Consider the following 21,472-nt stretch of genomic DNA (forward strand, 5'->3'; position numbering starts at 1 on the left):
AATTAAAGAAATTTTAGTTTAGATGAACTGGTGGATTACCGCCCATTGTATTTTAGTCAGCCAGGTCTGAGTAGAGGTGGATCCTTTTTGGTCTAGATTGACCTAGGCAGTTGTAGTCTGAATAAGAGAAAAGTCTCAGTCCAAGATGGAGTGATCAGAGTCATGTTCCTCAGCCCTTCACTAGAATAAGTCTACCTCTCATTATTATATTCATTCTCTCATTAGTTATTAACTAATCAGAGTTGATTCCCACCCTCAGGAACACCCATTCTTCCAAGGGCATATAATATATTGAGTGGGTTCCATGAGGGATCTTTGGCATTGACCCCTTTTATTAATTATCCACTAACATAATTAATAAAATGATCAATTACCCAGAGACTACATCTCTTGAATTTTTTATACATCACACCTCCCACTAACCTTTTAATCCCCTGTAATCTGGCTTTTGACCCCATCAGTCACTTATTACTACTCTTTTCTTAATGCTAGTGCCTTTCTTCTGAGATTGTTTCCAATTTGTCTCATGTGTACATCATTGTTTGTATGCTGTCTCCTTCATTAGGATATGAGCTCCTTGAGAGCAATGCCTGTCTTCTGCCTTTCTTTTTATCCCCAATGTTTAGCATAGTGCCTGGCACATGGCGGGTACTTAATAAGTGTTAGTTCATTTGACCTGATTTTCAAAGGTTACCAATAATCTCTTTTCCTCAATCATCATTTTTCTTGACTTCTATTGTCCTCCTTCCTCTTCCTAACTATGAATGACATAAGAACTCTGATCAGTGTAATGATCAACCATGATTCCATAGGACTGATAGAGAAGCATGCTACTCACTCTCTAACAGAGAGATAATAGACTCAATATGCAGAATAATACATACATTTTTGACATGGCCAGTGCCAGTGTGGGAATTTGTTTTCTTTAATTATACACATTTGTTTCAAGCATTTTGTTCTTCTTTTTTTTAATGGAAGGAAAGAAAACAAATGCTTATTAATTGAAAAAAATTTTTAAAAAGGAATAACAAATAGCAGTCCTCAGACCATGGAGGAAAGTCATCTAGAAACAGTCAGGTTGGACTATGCTCTATGTAAAGTCAAGCTCAGCTTTTTCTTTGACATACTTCATATATGCTCAAATTCAGGTTAATAAACAGAAAAAAAAAGTGGAGGGGGGCAGGGAGAAGAGTCAAAATAAAAAAGCCCAAATCATTTTGATGCTAACCAAGACCATTAAATGTACCATTTAGATGTTAAATATTGAAATGAGGTTGCACAGATACCATGTAATTGCACCTGTGGTATACTAATCCAACAAAGTAATAGCAAATAGCATGATCAGAAATTTTGAGAAATAACACAGGCTTTCCAACCCAGCTTTACAACACGAGCACATTGCCATACTTAGTGGTATCAAGTGAAATGGCACTTTAAGCAGCTACTTAATACAGCAGGTTCAATGAGTCTGAAGGAAAAGACAGATGGCTTATGGACATCTGAGAGCATTTTAATATTAAGCAAATAAATGAAGATTGGAGGGGGGCATCAAAGGCGTATCCTATTGAATGCTTAATCATGCAAAGTGGATATCCCAAATGTTTATTTCTGGTAATCTTTTGCAATTTGTGCAGATTGGCATCAGCCAGGGAAGCAATGGTTTGAAATAATTAAAAGCAGCCTAAGAGAAAGTTGATTGTGAAATAGCCAGGATTCCTATGAATATTGAAAATAATGTTTTTGTTGTTTGTTGTTGCTAAGTTGTTTTCAGTCATGTCTGACTCTTCATGACCCCATATGGGGTTTTCTCTGCAAAGATACTGGGGTAGTTTTCTTCTCTAGCTCATTTTATAGATGAGGAAACTAAGGGAAACATAGTTAAGTGACTTGCCCAGGATTGTACAGGCTAAATTTGAACTCAGGAAGATGGGTCTTCCTAACTCTAGGCCCATCACTCTATGCACTGTACCCCCTATCTGACTGTGCCACTTTTCCAGGATACAGATTTTGAATATTGGATATATCATTAAGCAAAGAACATAGAAGGATTCATTTGAAAAATAAAAATCAGGTGTCTTAATATCACTGATCTATTCAAAGCTGTACTAGAACATCATTTCCATGATGTGCTTAACCTAGCAGCCATATTTCTCTCATTCTGATATTGTACATCAAGAAATATTGAAAGATAAACCCTTATTCTATATAACCACTTCCAATTATTAGGAATTTCTTAACTATTCTATCTATTAGAACTCTACCACAAATTTTATTTTTAAATATAGAAATGGAAGAAACAGCATTTAGGCATTAGCTTCCCTACTCCCTTTCATTTTTCTGAAATTAATCATGTAAGAAGGAAATCCAACACAACAGAATCTGGTTGTCACATAGGAAGAAAAGAAGGAAGGTAACAAGTATTTATTAAGCCCCAACTATGTGCCAGATGTTGTGCTAAGCACTTTACAAATATTTTCTCAGTTGATCCTCACAATCGGCCTAGAGGTTAGCTGATATTATTAACTCCATTTTACACTTGAGGAAATTGAGGTATATAAGATTAAGTGACTTGCCCAGGGTCACACAGCTAGTGAGTGTCCGAATTAAGTTTGAACTCAGGTCTTCCTGACTCCAGGCCCAGTGATCTATCCCAGGGGTCTAGCTACCCTGGATATGGCATAGGCTATATTCATTGTTTCCAGTTGACTTGCCATACTTTGAGGATGACTTTTTTGTATGTTCTAAAGACTTTTTAATCACTCGTACTTTAATTTTTAAGCTGCCATAGTCTCTGATATAAGTTTTTAGCCCAGTGCAGAGAAAGTAACAATGTAAATGAAGGTCTCCTAACTTGAAAGTGTCCAATGGCGAACAGTAGTCAATCAACTATCAATTATTAAAGGTCTACTATGTGCCAGGCATTTTGTTGAGCACTAGGGATGCAAAGAAAGGGGGGAAAACTGCCCCTGCTTTCAGGGAGCTGTTAATCTAATGGGGAGAAATAGCATTTGAACAACTATGTGCAAACAAAATATATAGAGGACAAATTAAAAGTGGCCTCAGAAGAAAGGCATTAAGATTAGGGAGGACTGGGAAAGATTTTTTTTTTTTTTGCAGAAAGTGAAACTTTAGCTAAGTTTTGAAGGAAGGCAGAGAAGCTAAGAGATCAAGATGATACAGGAGAGAGTTCCAGACATGGAAAAAGCCAGAGAAAACTCTCCAAGTCGGGAAATGGAGTGTCTGAGATAAACAAGGAAGCCTGTGTCACTGGATTGTACAATGTGGAGGAAGGAGTATGGGTTAAGAAGACTATAAAGGTAAAAAGCGCCAGGTTAGGTTAGGAATGGCTTTAAAAGTTGAAGGGAGGATTTTATGTTTGATCCTGGAAGTAATAGGCCACCAGAATTCATTGAATAGTATAGAAAGAAAATGTTTCTCTTCTGGCTGCCCTTTGGGTCCATGCTTCACTTTTACTGAACACACTCCCTTTTGTTTGAACTGAACCCAAACCACAGCTATCAATTGGCATTGAAACATCATGAAATAAGGGCTACTCATCATCAAAGCCAATGCTATTTGATCTCAGGCAGGAGGATTCTCTCCTTTTTGTCCCTCTCCCTTCATATATTTCATATAATGCCCATCCTTTATAAACCCATCACTGTGGTTATTAACAAGACATTATCAAAACCAGTTCCTTCACCTGTAAACTGATGGGGTTGAAGAAAATAAAGAAGGAAAGTTAAAAGGTTATCTAGTCCTTTCTCATTTTACAATTGGGAAAACTGAAGCCCAGAGAGATAAATTGATTTGCTCATGATCACAGAGGTTGGAAGAAGTGGAACAAGAATTTGAACTCAGGTCCTATCACTACAAATCCAATGCACTTTCTACTGTCCCACACTGATATTTAAGGTGCCTTCATCTATGATCCTAATGTCCTCCATAATATAAAAATTGAAAGGGGCCTCAGGGAGTTTACAGAACGATGGAAAAGCCTAGTGTCCCCACAGGTAGAAAGACCTGCAGGAAGATCATTATGTAAATCTATATTGCAAATATTACCTTTGTTATCTTATGGAAATGGGGGAAAGATATGTTTCTAGACTTATATTAGATTGTAAACTCCTTGACGGCAAGGACAGTATTTTGTCTCTTTTTGTATTAACAACATTTAGTGCACTTCCTAGCACATAGTAGATATGTAATAAATGTTGATTGATTGATTCTTGTCTCCAGAAGACAGAACTAGAGCAATTGGTGGCAGTTACAAGAAATTTCATTTTAATTTATGATGAAGAACAATTTAAAAATTAAAGTACCATGAAAATAGAATGAACTGTTTCTTGATCCTGTCACTAGAAATATTTAAGCAAAGGCTGGATGACTACTTTTTTAGGATCTTGTAGAGGGAATTCACCCATGAGTTTGAGTTTGGAACGGGTGACCTCTAAGGTCTCTTCTAGTAGACTTCTAAGATTTTTTGTTGTATGTTGAAAAAGTTTGACCCAAAGAAATTTAAATGGAATGTTCTAGATCACGCAATGTTTCAGAATTGGAATTAGCAAAAAGCTTGTATTTCCATTATAAAATACAAGACAGAGTTTAGATGGCATTCATTTAAATTCTACAGAGAAAAGGGAAATTGACCAATCAGAATTAATAGCCATCTCCTAGGTTCAAAAATGTAAAAATGACACAATTCAGTAAACTAATAAGGTTCCCAGGATTCCAGTTGTCCTAATTAGAAATGATAAAACCTAAGATTATATTATCATAATATATTTGCATTGAATTACTTTAGTCATTTTTATAACATAATTGACATGGCTGAATTTAAATAAAAATATTTGCCTTTGAGGGGGAAAAACAGTGAAAGTATCAAGCAAATTGCATTCAGCAAGACTTTAAATGTTACTGAAAAAGAATCCACTCATTTTTGACATTATTTTTAATGATTTTTTTATATTCAACATAGAAACTTAAACATGATATTTTAACTGCACTATTTACATATCACTGATTCATTTCTTATTTATATAGTGTCCTTTCTGAAAATGAAATTATTACACTGAAAATATAAAATACATGGCAAGAAAATGGTATATCATTACTCTTTTTCTAAACCACTATTTTGACATACTACAATCAATGTGGGGGAAGAGGGGAAGAGTTCTTGACTTCATTAAAGTAAAGAAAACTTGAGTTCAAATCCCACTACTCATTCTTCCTAACAGCAAAGTAAGTCATTTAACCTTTGGTGCCTCAGATAACCTCTTGAGGATCTATCTACTAAGTTATAGAGGGGCTGAAATTTATATGTTGGGAGCAAAGGGAGTTCCCATATTGGGAATTGTGATACTGCCATTTAAAGAGTTTAGATGGATGCTGTTTCAGCTAGTTGTTTTTATGCCAGTATCTAGAGGTCAAATATAATATAATTTTAGAATAATAACATTTATTTGATTGATAATTTTTTACATATGAAATAAGACTTATGTGATATAGTCCTAATTTTTTTTAACAAAATAACTATTTTTCAGAGGCATGTAATTTGGCTCAGAGCAATCACATTTAAAACAGCAAAAGTTAAAAATGCCCATATGCTGGAACGACTTCCATTAACTAAAATAAAAATGGCAGTCAATGTGTTATGAACTGCTTTAGGATACTATTTACATTTTTTTAAAAACACTGATGTATGACATTATCAGAAACTAGAAAGAACACAACACTGTCCCCCTTGGAATTGTAAAATTCTTCTTTGCTATTTTTTTTAGAGCATCAGAGGAAATTTTTGTATACTAGGGTATAAATAGAAATGTTCTACCACATAATCAGCATGAGCTGACTATAAACAAATCATGGCAAATTTACTTCACTTACTTTTCTAAAAACATTATTTGACTGGTAGACTAAGAAAGTGTTGTAGACTAATTTACTTGGCCAAGGTACACTTTAAGGCTTAAAATACATTGATGGAAGGTCCAGAATATCAAGGGAATTAATGAAAAGAAATACAAGGGAAGGTGACCTACCTGTACCAGATCTTCAATTGTATTATAAAGCAGCAATCATCAAAACTACTTGGTATTGGCTAAGAAATAGAGTGGTGGATCAGTGTTATGGGTTAGGTATGCAAGACACAATAGTCAATGACTATAGTAATCTACTGTTTGATAAATCCAAGAACTCCAGCCTCTGGGATAAGAGATCCCACAAAAACTGCTGGGAAAACTGGAAAATAATATGGCAGAAACTCGGTACATATCAACATCTCACACTATATACCAACATGCAGTCTAAATGCATGCATGATTTAGATAAAAAGGCTGATACCACAAGCAAACTAGGCGAGCAAGGAATAGTTTATCTGTCAGATCTATGGAGAAGGGAAGAATTTATGACCAAACAACAGATAAGAACATTATGAAATGCAAAATGGATGATTTTAATTACATTAAATTTAAAAGATTTTGCATAAACAAATTCAACGCAACCAAGATTAGAAGGAAAGCAGAAATAGAAGAAATAATTTTTACAGCCCCTGTCTCTGATAAAGGCCTCATTTCTAAAATATATAGAGAACTGAGTCAAATTTATAAGAATACAAATCATTCTCCAATTGATAAATGGTCAAAGGATATGAACAGGCAGTTTTCAGATGAAGAAGATGCTCTAAATCACTATTGATTAGAGAAATGCAAATCAGAACAACTTCAAGGTACCACATCATACCTATCAGATTGGCTAACATGACAAAACAGAAAAATGATAATGTTGGAGAAGATGTGGGAAAATTGGAACACTAATGCATTGTTGGTGGAACTGTGAACTTATCCAACCATTTTGGAGAGCAATTTGGAACTATGACCAAAGTGCTTTAAAACTGTGCATACCCTTTGACCCAGTAATACTACTTCTTGGTCTGTATCCCAAAGAGATCATAAAAATGGGAAAAAGACCCACATGTACAAAGATATTTACAGCCTCTCTTTTTGTGGTAGCCAAAAATTGGAAATTAAGGGGATGTCCATCAATTTAGGAATGCCTGAACAAGTTGTGGTATATGAATATAATGGAATACTATTGTGCTATAAAAAATGATGAGCAGGCAGACTTCAGAAAAATCTGGAAAGACTTATATGAACTGATGCTGAGTGCAGTGAGCAGAACCAGGAGAACTTTGTGCACAGTAACAGTCACATTGTTCGATGACTAACTTTCATAGACTTGGCTGTTCTCAGCAATGCAAGGATCTGATACAACTCCAAAAGACTCATGATAGAAAATGTCCATGTCCAGAGAAAGAACTATAGAGTCTAAATGCAGATTCAAGCATACTATTTGCTTTCTTTTGTTGTTATTGTTTTGTTTCATTTCTTCTTTCTCGTGGTTCCTCCCATTGGTCCTGATCCTTTGTTACAAAATGACTAATCTTTAATGTTAAATAACATATGCTTAATATAGATGTATATGTAGAGCCTATATCAGATTGCACTCTGTCTTGGGGTGGGAGAAGGGGGAGGATGGGGAGAAAATTTGGAACTCAAAATCTTACGAAAGTGAATGTTGAAAACTAAAAATTAATAAATTAATTAATAAAATAAAATATATTGAAGGAACCCCCAAAATGCAAAGTTCTATTGCCAAGGCCACGGGCCTTTTGAGAATAGGAACATCAGCCTAAGCCAGAATTACCTCTCTGAGAAAAGATGGATGAAAAGTAAAATCACAAAGTAGATATGAGGAAGGTGAAAGAAGAAAAGATGGAAAAGAGAGGATAGCTCTTATCTCAGCTGAGTACCCCTTCATAGTTACTGACTCTTTGTCCTTTAAACCTAGGTCCTAGGTCCTAGGTCCTAGGGCAATTGCTAGATGGTTGGAAAAGAGAAAGAAGCTCTTGGCTTTAAACAGCTTTCCTTGCATCAGGGGTCTTATCTGCTGAATTGGGAAAAGTGGTAGTCCTTTCGTTATCTCATGGAACCATTATTTGCATTTCACAGAGTGCATTCCCAGAAATAATCCTGGCAAACAATTGTACCTTTATTTCAATGTGACAAAAATCTCTCATCATATCATTGGGAAAATATAAAGAAATCTTACTTTGTTGGAATACACAATTATATAAGTTCATAGCTGGCTGAACAACCATATCCAAAAAATGTTGGTGAATGAATGGTCATAGAATCATAGGATCTCAGAATGGGAAGTGACCTCGAAGACTTCCTATTTTAATCGATATTTGAACAGGACCCCCTTCCAAACTATCCCTGGCAAGTGGTCTTCTAGTCTTGGCTCGAAATGCTCCAATGAGAGAGAATCAACTATTTCCTGAGGCATCCAATTCCAGTTTGAGACTACTGAAATTGTTAGGAATTTTCCTTATGTTGAGCCAAAAATTGGCTTTTTTTTTTTTTGCAATTTCTACTTATTGTTCCTGATTCTCTCTTCTGGTTTCAGGGAAAACAAGTGTGGTCCCTCTTATACTGTACTTGAAAATAGTTTTCATTTTACCCCTAAGTCTCTTATTCTATAGGTTAAACATCCCCAGGTCCTTTAAATGATCCTTAAACCACATGGTTTCTAGAACTCTTAGCATTGTGGTTTTTTTTTCCTTCTTTGGAAAAGTTCCAGGTAGTTGTTGTTGTTTCCTATCATTCCTAAAATATGACAAACAGAATTCAGTAAAAGAACCCAGAAATAGTCTGAACAAACTAGAACAGAACTATTGCCTCCATGATTCTGGACATTACCATTTGATTTGTACAACCTAAAATTGCATTAACTTTTATGGCTACCATGTCCCATTCTTAATTCATATTGTGCTTATACAGGTAGGTCTCCACTGGCATGCCAAAGAGTTCTCCTTTACAAACCTATATTCATGAACATCTTCATTAATGCTTTGTCCCCATCATACCCTATTGTATGTATGTAAGAATGTATGAATGTATATTCAGAAAAAAAAATAGAGGAAGAAGGGAACCTTTTCACTTGGGAGAATTAGGTCAGGGAAGGCACCTGGGTGGAGTCTTTTTTGTGTAAATAGTATTTTATTTTTTACATTTACAGGTAAAGATAGTTTTCAACATTCACTTTTATAAGATTTTGAGTTCCAAATTTTTTCTCTCCCTTTTCCTCTTCCCTCCCCCCTTCCCAAGAGGGCAAGCAATATGATATAAGCTATGCATGTACAATTATATTAAACATATTTTCACATTAGTCATGTTGTGAAAGAAGCAGAAGAAAAGGGAAAAACCATGAAAAAGAAAAAGCAAAAAAAAGTGAAAATAGTATTCTTCAATTCACATTCAGACCCCACAGTTCTTTCTCTAGATGTGGACAGCATTTTCCATCATAAGTCTTTTAGAATTGTCTAAGATCATTGTATTGCTGAGAAGAGCTAAGTCTATCAAAATTGATCATCTCACAATGTTGCTGTTATTGTGTACAATGTTCTCCCGGTTCTGCTCACTCAGCATCAGTTCAAGCAAGTCTTTCCAGGTTTTTCTGAAATCTGCCTGCTCATTCCTCATAGCACAATAGTATTTCATTACATTCACATGCCACAACTTGCTTAGTCATTTAATAAATATCTCCTCAATTTCCAACTATTTGCCACCATAAAAAGAGCTGCTATAAATATTTTTGTACATGCAGGTCCTTTTCCCTCAACATTCATTTTTTATAAGATTTTGAGTTCCAAATTTTTCCCTCCCTTTCTTCCCTAGCCCCTCCCCAAGATGGCAAACAATCTGATATGTTATACATGTGCAATTATGTTAAACATATTTTCACATTTGTCATGTTGTAAACATTGAAAAATACAAATCAAGAGATTATTAGCCAATCCAATAGGTGTGAGGTGGTACCTCAGAATTGTTTTAATTTGAATTTCTCTAATCAATAGTGGTTTAGAGCATTTTTCATATGACTATAGATAGTTTAATTTCTTTTTCTAAAAATGTCTATTCATAACCTTTGATTATTTTTAACTGACAAATGACTTGTGTTTTTATAAATTTGATTTAGTTCTCTAGATACTTGAGACTTAAGGCCTTTATCAGAAACACTTACTGTAAAAATTGTTTCTCCTACTTCTGCTTTTCTTCTAATCTTGGTTGCATTGGTTTTGTTTGCACAAAAACTTCTTAATTTAATGTAACCAAAATTATCCACTTTGCATTTCGTAATGCACTCTCTTTTTTGTTTGGTCATAAATTCTTCCCTTCTCCCTAGATCTGACAGGTAAAGTATTTCTTGCTCTCCTAATTTGCTTACAGTATCAGCCTTTATGTCTATATCATGCACCCATTTAGAACACATGTTGGTAGACAGTGTGAGATGTTGGTCTATCCTGAGTTTTGCCATACTATTTTCCAGTTTTCCCAGTAGTTTTTGTTAAATAGTAAGTTCTTATCTCAGAAGCTGGAGTCTCTGAATTTATCAAACAGTAGATTACTATAGTCATTTACTACTGTGTCTAGTGTCCCTAATTTATTCCACCAATCTACTACTCTATTTCTTAGCTGGTACCAAATAGTTTTGATGATTGCTGCTTTATAATATAGTTTTAGATCTGGTATGACTAAGCCACCTTGCTTTGCATTTTTTTCATTAATTCCCTTGATATTCTTGATCTTTTGTTCTTCCAGATGAATTTTATTTTTTCTATCCTTATAAAATAATTTTTGGTAGTTTGATTGGTATGGCACTGAATAAGTAAATTAATTTATGTAGAATTGTCATTTTTATTATATTAGCTCAGCCTATCCATGAGCAATTGATATTTTTCCAGTTGTTTAGATCTGACTTTATTTGTGTGAAAAGTGTTTTGTAATTGTGTTCATATAGTTCCTGGGCTTGTCTTAGCAGGTAGAATCCCAAATATTTTACATTGTCTATAGTTACTTTAAATGGAATTTCTCTTTCTATCTCCTGTTACTGGACTTTGTTGATGATACATAGAAATGCTGATGATTTATGTGGGTTTATTTTATATCCTACAACTTTGCTAAAGTTGTTCATTATTTCAAGTAGTTTTTTAGTTGATTCTCTAAGATTCTCTAAGTATAACATTATATTTTATCCTATACATCATAGTGAACCATTGTAGGTTTTTGAGAATGGGGAAGTGTCATAGTCAAACCAAAAAGCAGGGAGGTATAGCTAACATTTTAAATGACAAAATGAGAATTCAGAAAGATCTCAACAAGATAAAATGATGCATTGAAAAACCACAAGGGGAAATGTATAGGGATAAGCAAAGTCTTGCATTTGGGTTAAAAAATTCAATTGCATATGTACAAAATTGCCTTTACTAAAACATTTATGTCTTAGAAATTTTCATTCACTATAATCTCCCCATGATGAGTTAATAAAGTGATATAGTTAGGAGGAAAAAAAAAAGATAATTCAATCCTAAGAAACATTCATAGAAATACAGTGCCCAGGTAAAGGGAAGTAATAGTTGTATGTTATAGTTACTAGTCCTCCAACCTAGTTAAACCACATTTCAAGTACTCTATTCAGTTCTGGGTACCACTTTTAAAAGGGAGATTGACAAACTGTAATATGCCCAGATGAGAGTGAGCAAGGTGGTGAAAGTTCTAGAAGAGAGTTTCTCAAAGGGTGTGCCATGTCATACTAGTATAGAACAGGTTTTGCCAGGCATTCTGTGATTCGAATGGAATACACATTTGTAACTTACAGGCCAGGCACAAGGCTCTCAATTCTCCTTAAAAGTTACCAATATGTCATAATTCTTCATGCTAAAGAGTAATATTGTCCCACACCTGGAAAAAAAAAGTAAGAGGACTATGAACTATAGTATATAAAGAATGATTTAAGAAACTGGAATTCTGCTAGAGCAGAAAAAAAAATAAAAGTGGGGAGAACATGATAGTTGTCAAATATTTTAACATGAAAGAAGGATTACACTATTTTTTTTGCAACTAATAAATGGAAGCTAGAGAAAGGCTTGCTTATGGGCAATGATTCTTCAGAATCAAATGGGGCCCAAAATGAATTAGCTTTATGTTGAATTCTTCTCTGAATCAAAAGATATTAAAATGATGGCATGATCTTTTGTGGAAATCGATTTTTAAAATATTAAAGATAATTAGTTCTATTGATTCTGACTACAGATTAGTTTTATGAATGAACATAATAACCTAGGGGCAGCTAGGTGGCACAGTGAGTGGATAGAGCCCCTGCCCTGGAATCAGGAGGACCTGAGTTCAAATCTGACTTCAGATATGATATTCACCAGCTGTGTGACCCTGGGTAAGTCACTTAACCCCGAGTGCCTCAGGGAAAAACAAAACAAAACAAAACAACATAATAACCTAGACAGGGAGGGAGAAATTCATACATACTTAATGATCAAGAAACTCAGTACTAAGATTAAAGGATGGCTGGGACGACCAATTATTGTATCTAACACTATCTCTTGGATTTTAACAGAAAACCAAAGTTTGACAAAATTTATACTTCATCTAAAAACATTTTAAATGTGTGATAGAAGAAAAAATGGACCTTATCATTTGACTTGGGATTTCAACACATCATTCTTCTCCTTGAGGTATGACAATGTACCTCCTTCTCATTGTAGAAGAAGGGGATCCAGGACCATCTCCAATCATTCTGATCTATATCTTGCCACCGGGCCCAGATGGCTCCAGAGGAAAGAGAGAGTCTGGTAACTTTGCACAGCCCTTCTTTCACTTAAATACAATTTATTTTAAAGTCATGGTATCATCTTCCTGATGTCATGGTCCTCTTGGAGAATGAAGGACGAACAACAACAAGAGGCTGTGGAATATTATAGGTGCTGTCAGTCATATATGATTTGTGGGTTAATTCTGATGTACTGCTTTTTATTTCTTGATTATTCTTTACTGTAAAGACCACTGTCTGGATAGGAGTATACTGGGGAATTAAGATATAAAAAGATATCAATAAAAACCAACCAACCAATAAAAACCAAACCAAAATTTTAAAAATTTAAAGTTAAAACATAAATATAAATAGAATGTTTCTTCTCTCAACAAATAGGTGTCCAACAAAGATATACTCATTGGTTAGTTGTCCACCCTACTTTAATAAACTGTTACCATCCTTTCAACTGTCATATTCTGAGCAAATATATATACTCCTTTCTTTAACTCCAACCTACTTTTATAATGTTAGTACATTTTTCACACTCTGTAGTTTGACCAAACTGACTGTCTTGCACTCCTCAAATAGGACACTTCTCCCATCTCTAGACTTTTGTACTGGAATGCCTGAAATATACTCCTTCCTCTCCTTTACCTCTTTGAATGCAGCTGGAGATGTTCAGGTACTTGATTGGATAAGAATTCCCATTTCTACCACTCACTGGGATACTCTAGAACCCAAGTCAGACCTCAGTGAAAACCTGTCTGTATATTCAAAGTAGTTCAGACCAACACCCATTAATATCTGTGCTGGTCTGCAACAACCAAATAGTTTGATATTCCCCTTAGTTTGTGTTCACTAGAGGTGAGGAGGTTTGTCATTTTATTGACATCTTTCTCCTTCACCAGCATTCAGTGAGAAAGGGCAAACATTGGTGGAAGGCAGACCATAGCCTAGAAAAGGTTAGTTTTTAACATGGAAATATGTTTTACATGATTGAACATATATAGCCCATATCAAATTGCTTACCATTTCAGGGAGGGGGGAAGAAAGGGAGGAAAGGAGAAAACTTAGAAATCAAAATTTTTAAATGAATGTTAAAAATTATCTTTACCTGTAATTGGAAAAAAATAAAATACCATTGAAACAAGAACTCATTCCACCCAAGAAGAAATGCTTCTAATCTTAGCTATTAAGGTAGGAGACACAGGACATCTGCATCAAGTTCTTCTGGCCTTTACAACTTAGAGAACACATATCCACTCTTATTCTTATTTATTTTTTTTAAGACTAAGTCTCCCTATCTCACCTAAAGTACAGGAGCTACGTGTGGGTCTGACCCCACCAGTGATTGACGCCGATGCTTTAACCTGTTCTGTTTGCAACCTGGGCCAGTTTATCTCTCCATGGGCAACCTAGTGGCCCCTGGCTTCTAAGGCTTACCATATTGATTCCCGAAATTAGTGCAGACATAAAATTGTCCCAGACTGCTGCAGCTCAGAACTCTAGAGGTCAAGAGATCCTCCAGCCTTATATCTAGAATTACAGGTAAGTACCATTATTCCCCTCCAGTGTTATTCTTATTATATTTTATGCAACCAATTAGTACTAAAGTAACTTTCATAACAATTATACTATTAAATGGTCTTTAAACTTTTGACAGTCTATTAAAAATCTATGTTAATATTTCTAAATTGTTGAATAAAAATAACCTATTTAAACAATCTGGTTCTCTCCTGACACCTAGTGTTGCTTACATACTACTACAGTGTAACTACAGTTAATGTAAAACCACCTTCATAATGAAAATGTAACTTTTAATAAAGAAATGCTATACTTTAAAAGGATTTCACCATGATAGATTTCACATTAAATAATACAATAAAGCTCTTATGTCTAAGGAGATCAAAATAATTTTTTCTTTTGCTCCTTCCACATGAGAGCATTCTTAAAGTCTAAATTCACCTGTTAAACCAGAAGTGACACAAGGGCACAACGTGCTAAGTCATTAAAACTGTATTGTGTAGGCTTGTGTAGGAGGGCTAATGAGGTTAAACCTGCCCCCTCAAAAGCGTGACAGTGGATATTCACAGCCCTCTTATCCTTTATCCCGTTTGTTCTCCCCTGACTTCCCATTCCTTACATACATTAATTCACTCACATACTGAGCCTTCAGTTAGGGCTATTCTAAGTCTGTTTTGGGCAAGGGGGAAGAGGGTGGGAAAGGAAAGAATGGACTTAAGGTTCTAGACCAGTTCAAATCTCCTAGCCTCCGGGCAATGGATTTAGACTACTTTGACTGGCCCCAAATCAACCTAATTTTCACTAAAGGATTCTTTTGCATAGGTCCCTTTAAACCACCTCTGTGAAAACATCTTCCTTGGAGCAGCAGCTGGACAACCAATCCACCCAAATGTAGAACACTTACTATATGCCTAGCACTTTCCTGGTCTCTGAGAGCATCATAGGATAATTTATAAGATTTTTGTAACTCTGCTCTCAACTATCACCTCTTCCTAGTAGCTTTCATATCTGTTTCTCTACTGGTTCCTTACCCTTTGCATTACTTCTAGGGACTACATTTCAGAAAAGCCATTAGTCAGCTGAGGTACACCTAGGAGATAACAAGGATGGGGAGGGTAGTTGAGCACAGAACTAGCTAAAGCCTGGAAGAGAAACATCCCAAAGCGTCATGCTAGTTATCCTCAAGTACTTGTAGGGCTGTCATGTGACAGGGGAATTAAACCATTCAGCTTGGTCCCAGAGGGCAGAACTAGAAACAAGGGGTGGCAGCTGCAGAGGAAAATGGGGAGCTATCCAAGAATGTTTGCTGTGGGGGTTTACACATTACAGGTCTTTGCACAAAAGCGTTATGACCATTTGTCATGGATGATTTCTATCTAGGTACAGATTGGACTAAATGGACACCAGAGTCCTTTCCAAAAAGGATTCTGTGATAGTTAGGGGCAAAGGTGACACCTCACACCTGCCAAAATGGCAAAAATTATTCCCCATCATTCCCTAAAAAAGAGGGGCTATGGGAAAATAAGCACATACATGGATGCATTGGGAATGCAATGTGAATAGGTACAACAATTCTGGAAAGCCATTTGGAATTATACACAAAAAGTTACTAAATAGTGCATGTCCTTTGACCCAGAGATCCTCTTGTTGGACTTATACCCAAGAGAGATCAAAGAAGAAAAGGTCCTTTGACTATGAAAATATTTATGCAGATTTTCAGAAAAAAAAGGAAACTAAAGAAATATCCATCAATTGAAGAACAGCTGAATAAGTTGCAATCTATGAATGTAATGGTTTACTATTGTTCTATTCAAAAAGACATGGAAGGACTTATGTAACAAGGGTTATCACCCACATGTAACTTGGGGATATCATTGTATACTTCGAGGTAAAAGACATCTCTAGCCTCTTCTCTCCCCGTCCTTCTCCAAGGGGGACTTTATTTCCTACCAGAAGAGGAAACAGGAGATTTGGGTTAGAAGCTTGGTCATTCTGCCCTCCACAAAGAAAAGGGACACCAGGTTAGAATTATATTTATTTGTTCTCTCAAATATTATTAGTACTTTAGGGGATACATTTTTCAGGTTTAAGCTAATGTCTGATGACTATTTCACTAATGGGGAGGACCCCAAGCTTTATAAGCAAGACCTGACTCGCTTTCTACTAATTGCCAGTTTCACAATGAACACACATAGCAGGTGGTCAAGAAACGAATTTATCCAATTCATTAACAAAACAGAAATCAGAGGAGGTATTCATAGGAGAATATATGCCAGACAATACAAAGTGAAGTTCTCCCATTTCAAGAGAGATAACTCGGCTCGACCGAGAGAGGCAGGCCCAGATCTCAGTCAAATGAAAGCTCCCCTGAGTCTCCCGTGTAATTTCTAATCTCTAGTAGGGGAATATAGACTTAATGGAGACCGCCAGCTTTTCTCATGGCAACTTTTTCCCAGTCTTTTCCTTCAGTAGCCTGAAGTGGGCATGGTATCCTCCATCTTTTGTCTCAAAGCTGGAAGCCAGAAGCACCTGAGCAACTGCAGAGCCTGAAGAGACTTGAAGAGACTCAAAGTAGAACCAGTGCTTGAAGAATACTGGAGCTCCCCTCCCCCAGTTCTCACCAATGCCCACGCCACCCCATACACAGGTGTGCAGCACTGATCTGCACCAATGAGGAGAATCCTGGATGTGACAATGGGCTTTGGGGCTTGTGTAACACTTCTATGAACTGAGGCAGAATGAAGTAAGCAAAACCTAAAGAACAAGTTATGTTATAGCACTAGTATTATTTAAAAAAAAAGAAGAAGAAACAATTTTGAGGACTTTTATAAACTGATAAAGAAGGAAATGATCAAAACCAGTAGAACGATTTATATAACAACCTAATAAGACTGTAAATACAAATAACATTGTGAAAGCTGTAAGAACTATGATGAATATTCTAGAGCAGGGGTAGGAAACCTGTAGCCTCGAGGCCACATGTGGCCTTCTGGATCCTTAAGTGTGATCTTGCGACTGAATCCAAATTTTACAGAACAAATCAAAAGCCCGTACTTAAGGATCTAGAAGACCACATGTGACCTCAAGGCTGCAGGTTCTCCATCCTTGCTCTAGAGGACTAGTGATGAAACATACTATCTATTACAGAGAGGTGATGTATTTAGGGTATAGAATTAGTTAGATAGATGGAGAGAGAAAGAGAAAGACTGAAAAAAATTCATATATCATTAGTTATATAATTATATAGTAGTATAATTTCATATAAATAGAGAGTTCAGTCACTGAAAGGATTTATATTGCTTTATTATGTGTGGGGGTTTTTTTTAACCAAAAAAATGCATTTTTCTCCATTGGAATGGGAAGAGAAAGAAAAAATAGATTTCTGATAATTATTTTTTTTAAATACAGAGGTGGGATGGATACTATGGACATGAAATGTTGCAGGCACTTTCAGGTGAGGCTGCTGTATTATTACTTATATTTTGCTGTTTTGCTTTATTTCAAGAAACCTCTCATGAAGCAGGTGTGATCTATAAATGTTTTTAATGCAAAAACAGAACACATCAACATAAGTTTTAAAAAAGAAACATGAGAATACTTGTTTGAACTGAGGTAGAGGGAAGTGAGAAGAACTAGGAAGGCAGTTTCTATAACAACATTATAAGGATCAACAACTTTGAAGGATTTAAGAACTCTGATCAATTCAATGACCAACCATGATTCCAGAAGACCAGTATGGGAGCATGTTACCTACCTTCTGACAGTGAGGTGATGGATCCAAGATGCATGGACAATGAAGGAATTTGCTTTGACTCTGCAATTTTGTTACAAGGATTTTGTTTGGTTTTATTTTTTCCAGTGGGGGGTGGGGAATGGAAGTGAAAATATATGTGTTAATTAAAAAATTAGAACTTGGTATCTCTTCTATATGTAGGTTCCTTGAGGGCAAGAACTATTTCACTTTGTCTTTACACTCACAGTCAGCATAGTTTACGGTACATAGGAGGACTAAGCACATAATAAATGCTTGTTATTTGATCAACCAATGCCACGTTTGACACTGTGATTACCCTCTCCTTGAGACTTTCTTCTTCTCTGGCTTCTAAAGCACAGCATTATCTCGGTGCTCCTCCCTCTTTCTGACTGTTCCTCTTGTACCACCCTGTTTCCTAAGGTTCAGTCTTCAGCCCTTGGTTCTTATTTTATGCCATCCCTCCCTCTCTCCTATTCCTTTCCCAGCTATGCTTCTGACTCTTTCCCACTATGACTCAGCTGCCTTCTTACCCTTGAAGATCCCTCAGCTATGCTGGCCCCCTTTTCCCACTAGTAAGTTCCTTCCTGAGCTGCCATTTTGGGGCTGGGCCCAGTCTGGCCTTGCTTCATTCCTCTCCTGACTGTGTTTCTGATTCTCTCTGTACTTCACCACCACCTCCCAGTGGGCACCTTCCCCACACACAGCTTTTTAGCTCTTTTATGTGCTGTCTTCTGCTATGAGAATGTAAGCTCCTTAAGGGGAGGGACTATTTTTTTTCCCTTAAATTTATCTCTCTCTGTCTCTCTCTGTCTCTCTCTTAAGTTAGCACTTAATAAATGCCTGTTGCCTGTTGCCTTCTTGACTCTGAATTCCCACAGAATTTATTATCTATTCCATCTATTTGACATTCACCTTGCCTTATACTGCCACTTAACTATTTAGGTGTCTAATTTCTCTAACTAGGCTCCTTCAAAAAAAGAGATCTTGTTATGTATTTTGTGCCCCACCCCAAATAGAGCTGAACACAATGCTACACACAAAAGCCCTTAATAAATATCTATTTAATAAATGTATTCACATTAGGGACAATATTATTGGCTTATAAGACAAACAGTCCATTTTGGTGATTTCTATTTTGAATGTTGTGTATTCATTAATTTCAATTAAATAAGATTTACCAAATAAAACCAAAAGAAAATACCTGTAAGTTTTAAAACAAAAATATTGATTACTTACAAGTACATCATTACTACATTCCACATGTACAATGCACATGTTGCAAAGTTTTCAAGACTCTGAATGTTCAAAGTACATTACCTATGTGTGTCATATGCACACCAAGTTTGCAGTTTCCAAATTTCTGTCCCCTTTGGCTGACTAAATTTAAGGTATCCTCTTTTACTCCTTATAACATAAGGCTGAAGTTTCCTCCATATGCCTGCTCCTTCTTTACATGCTGCAAACAAGTGCTCTGTATTCAGAATTTCTCCTCTAGTGTCTATCCTTTAAGTCTACTTTTCCTCTCCTAACTGAATCCCCTGATTCTGAAGACCAACAGAAAGTGAAGCCTCATGGCAATCTGTTGCATTTTGCCAGACGTAGACAATATGTTGACTTGTTTTGCTTAGTTGTGTTTCTCCACTGGGAGGGAGAGTTCTATCTGGAGATTGAGGTAATTCATTGGGTCATTGGGAAGTGATAGTGATATAAAAGTAAAGAGCATCCAGAAAACATTTATTTACACTTAAAAGAAAAAGAAACTCAGATACTGGCAATCTTTATATATAAGGCATTATGTAACATTAGCAGCCTGATTCTAATAGTTCAGGAACTTAACAATAGTATTACAAGAAAAAACTGGGAGCAATTTTAAATAGGCACTATCTAACTTAACATAGCTTTACTTGGTCCTATCTGAAATAAGATCTTGGAGAGAAAGTGCAGATAGTCCATCAATCCACAAATTTCTGTTGCCCATAGAACATTGTACTAGGCATGCAAAGGATATAAACAATAACCTAGGGTAGCTAGCTGTCTTCAAGCAGTTTATAAGAAAACTGGGGAGACAAATCAAACCAATCCAAAAAGAAATGAGCAGGGCTCATTTGTTAAGTGCCCAAACGAGGGGCAGAAGAGGGAGAGATCACTGTCACCCAGGATGCTCAAAGGGAAGTTTCATGGAAGAGGTGGAGACTTAGAGGAAGGGTAGAATTAGGAAAGGCAGAGAGGATGATTTTCATAACCTCTTACCATATTACAGATTGGGAGAGTGAAACACAAATAAAGTTAAGAACTTCATGATTACTAAATTCAGTGTCAGAGCTGGTTCTATTTCTCAGTCTTCTCTATTTCCACTCAACTACTTTTCTTCTTAAAAGAAAAAAAAAGTTCATAGTTCACCTATTCACTTAGGTTTTTAATACAAACAGATGGTCAAAAAAAGGACAAGCAGATAGGTATGCCGCCCAGAAATATCTCACTGACCCCTAACAGTAGTGACAAACATTAATGTGTCTTGAAGCTTAGTTCTTTGTCAAAGTAAGAAGAGCATCTGTACTGTAAGACTTAGAACTTGACGGAAGCTTGGAGAGCTTTAATTTAAACAGAGAATGGAAATGAGTATTAAACAACAAATAGCTGCATTTCAGATCAGACTCTAGTTCTAGACCAGATGACAAATTAAATGATGAGTGTCTTCTTGGGCTTTTTATTATAAGAATTTCAATGATATTCTACGTCTCAGTTTTAAAAAATTTAAGACATTCATCTGATCACCATCATTTATATGTGTGTATATAAATACATATATTATGTATATTGTATATTATATATATATATACATTATGGCAAAAAATGAAGAACTATTAGCAGCGACTCAAGTTAAAATGTTTGACTAAAGACATATACTTCTTTTATCAAGGACAATGATTTGTTCGTTTAGGGAAGATCTGGTGCATTGTTTATAGTTGTCTCAATAAAGAAGTTTGAGCCTAGGTTCTTCAAGGGAAATGCTACATGCCAGAAATTCAGTTTGTACATTAAAACCTATTATTATAAATACATTGATAAGCACTAATAACTAGTTCATTGGACTTGACATAAACTAATTATGTTTAAACCTTGAATTATCCTACCCAGATGATAAAATCACCTGTGACATTTTACAGAATTTCTCCCTTATTTATGTGAGTAAAAATTCTTTTCTACATTTTGGTTAAGCCATATTTGTTTGTTTGTTTTTTGTGCTAATTTGTAGAAAGCAAGAAGAATATTGTCCTCTCTATAATGGCATTTTACATCTGCTAATGCAATACATTAAGTTATAATCTAGAAGCCTAATCTCATTGGAGGAATCTCATTGGCCCCATGGAGGCAAGCTATCATTGCTAAAATTAATGATTATCCTTGATAACAGAAATGGAAAAAGGACACTGACATGACCTCAGCCACTCCATCTACAATCCTACAACTTGAATTCATGAATTTGTTCTTTGTTCTTCCCATGAGAATACTAACTAGTTAAATCATTAG

Source organism: Vombatus ursinus, unplaced genomic scaffold, assembly GCF_900497805.2.
Source record: "Vombatus ursinus unplaced genomic scaffold, bare-nosed wombat genome assembly UNPS02014812.1, whole genome shotgun sequence".
In the NCBI taxonomy this organism is placed as follows: Eukaryota; Metazoa; Chordata; class Mammalia; order Diprotodontia; family Vombatidae; genus Vombatus; species Vombatus ursinus.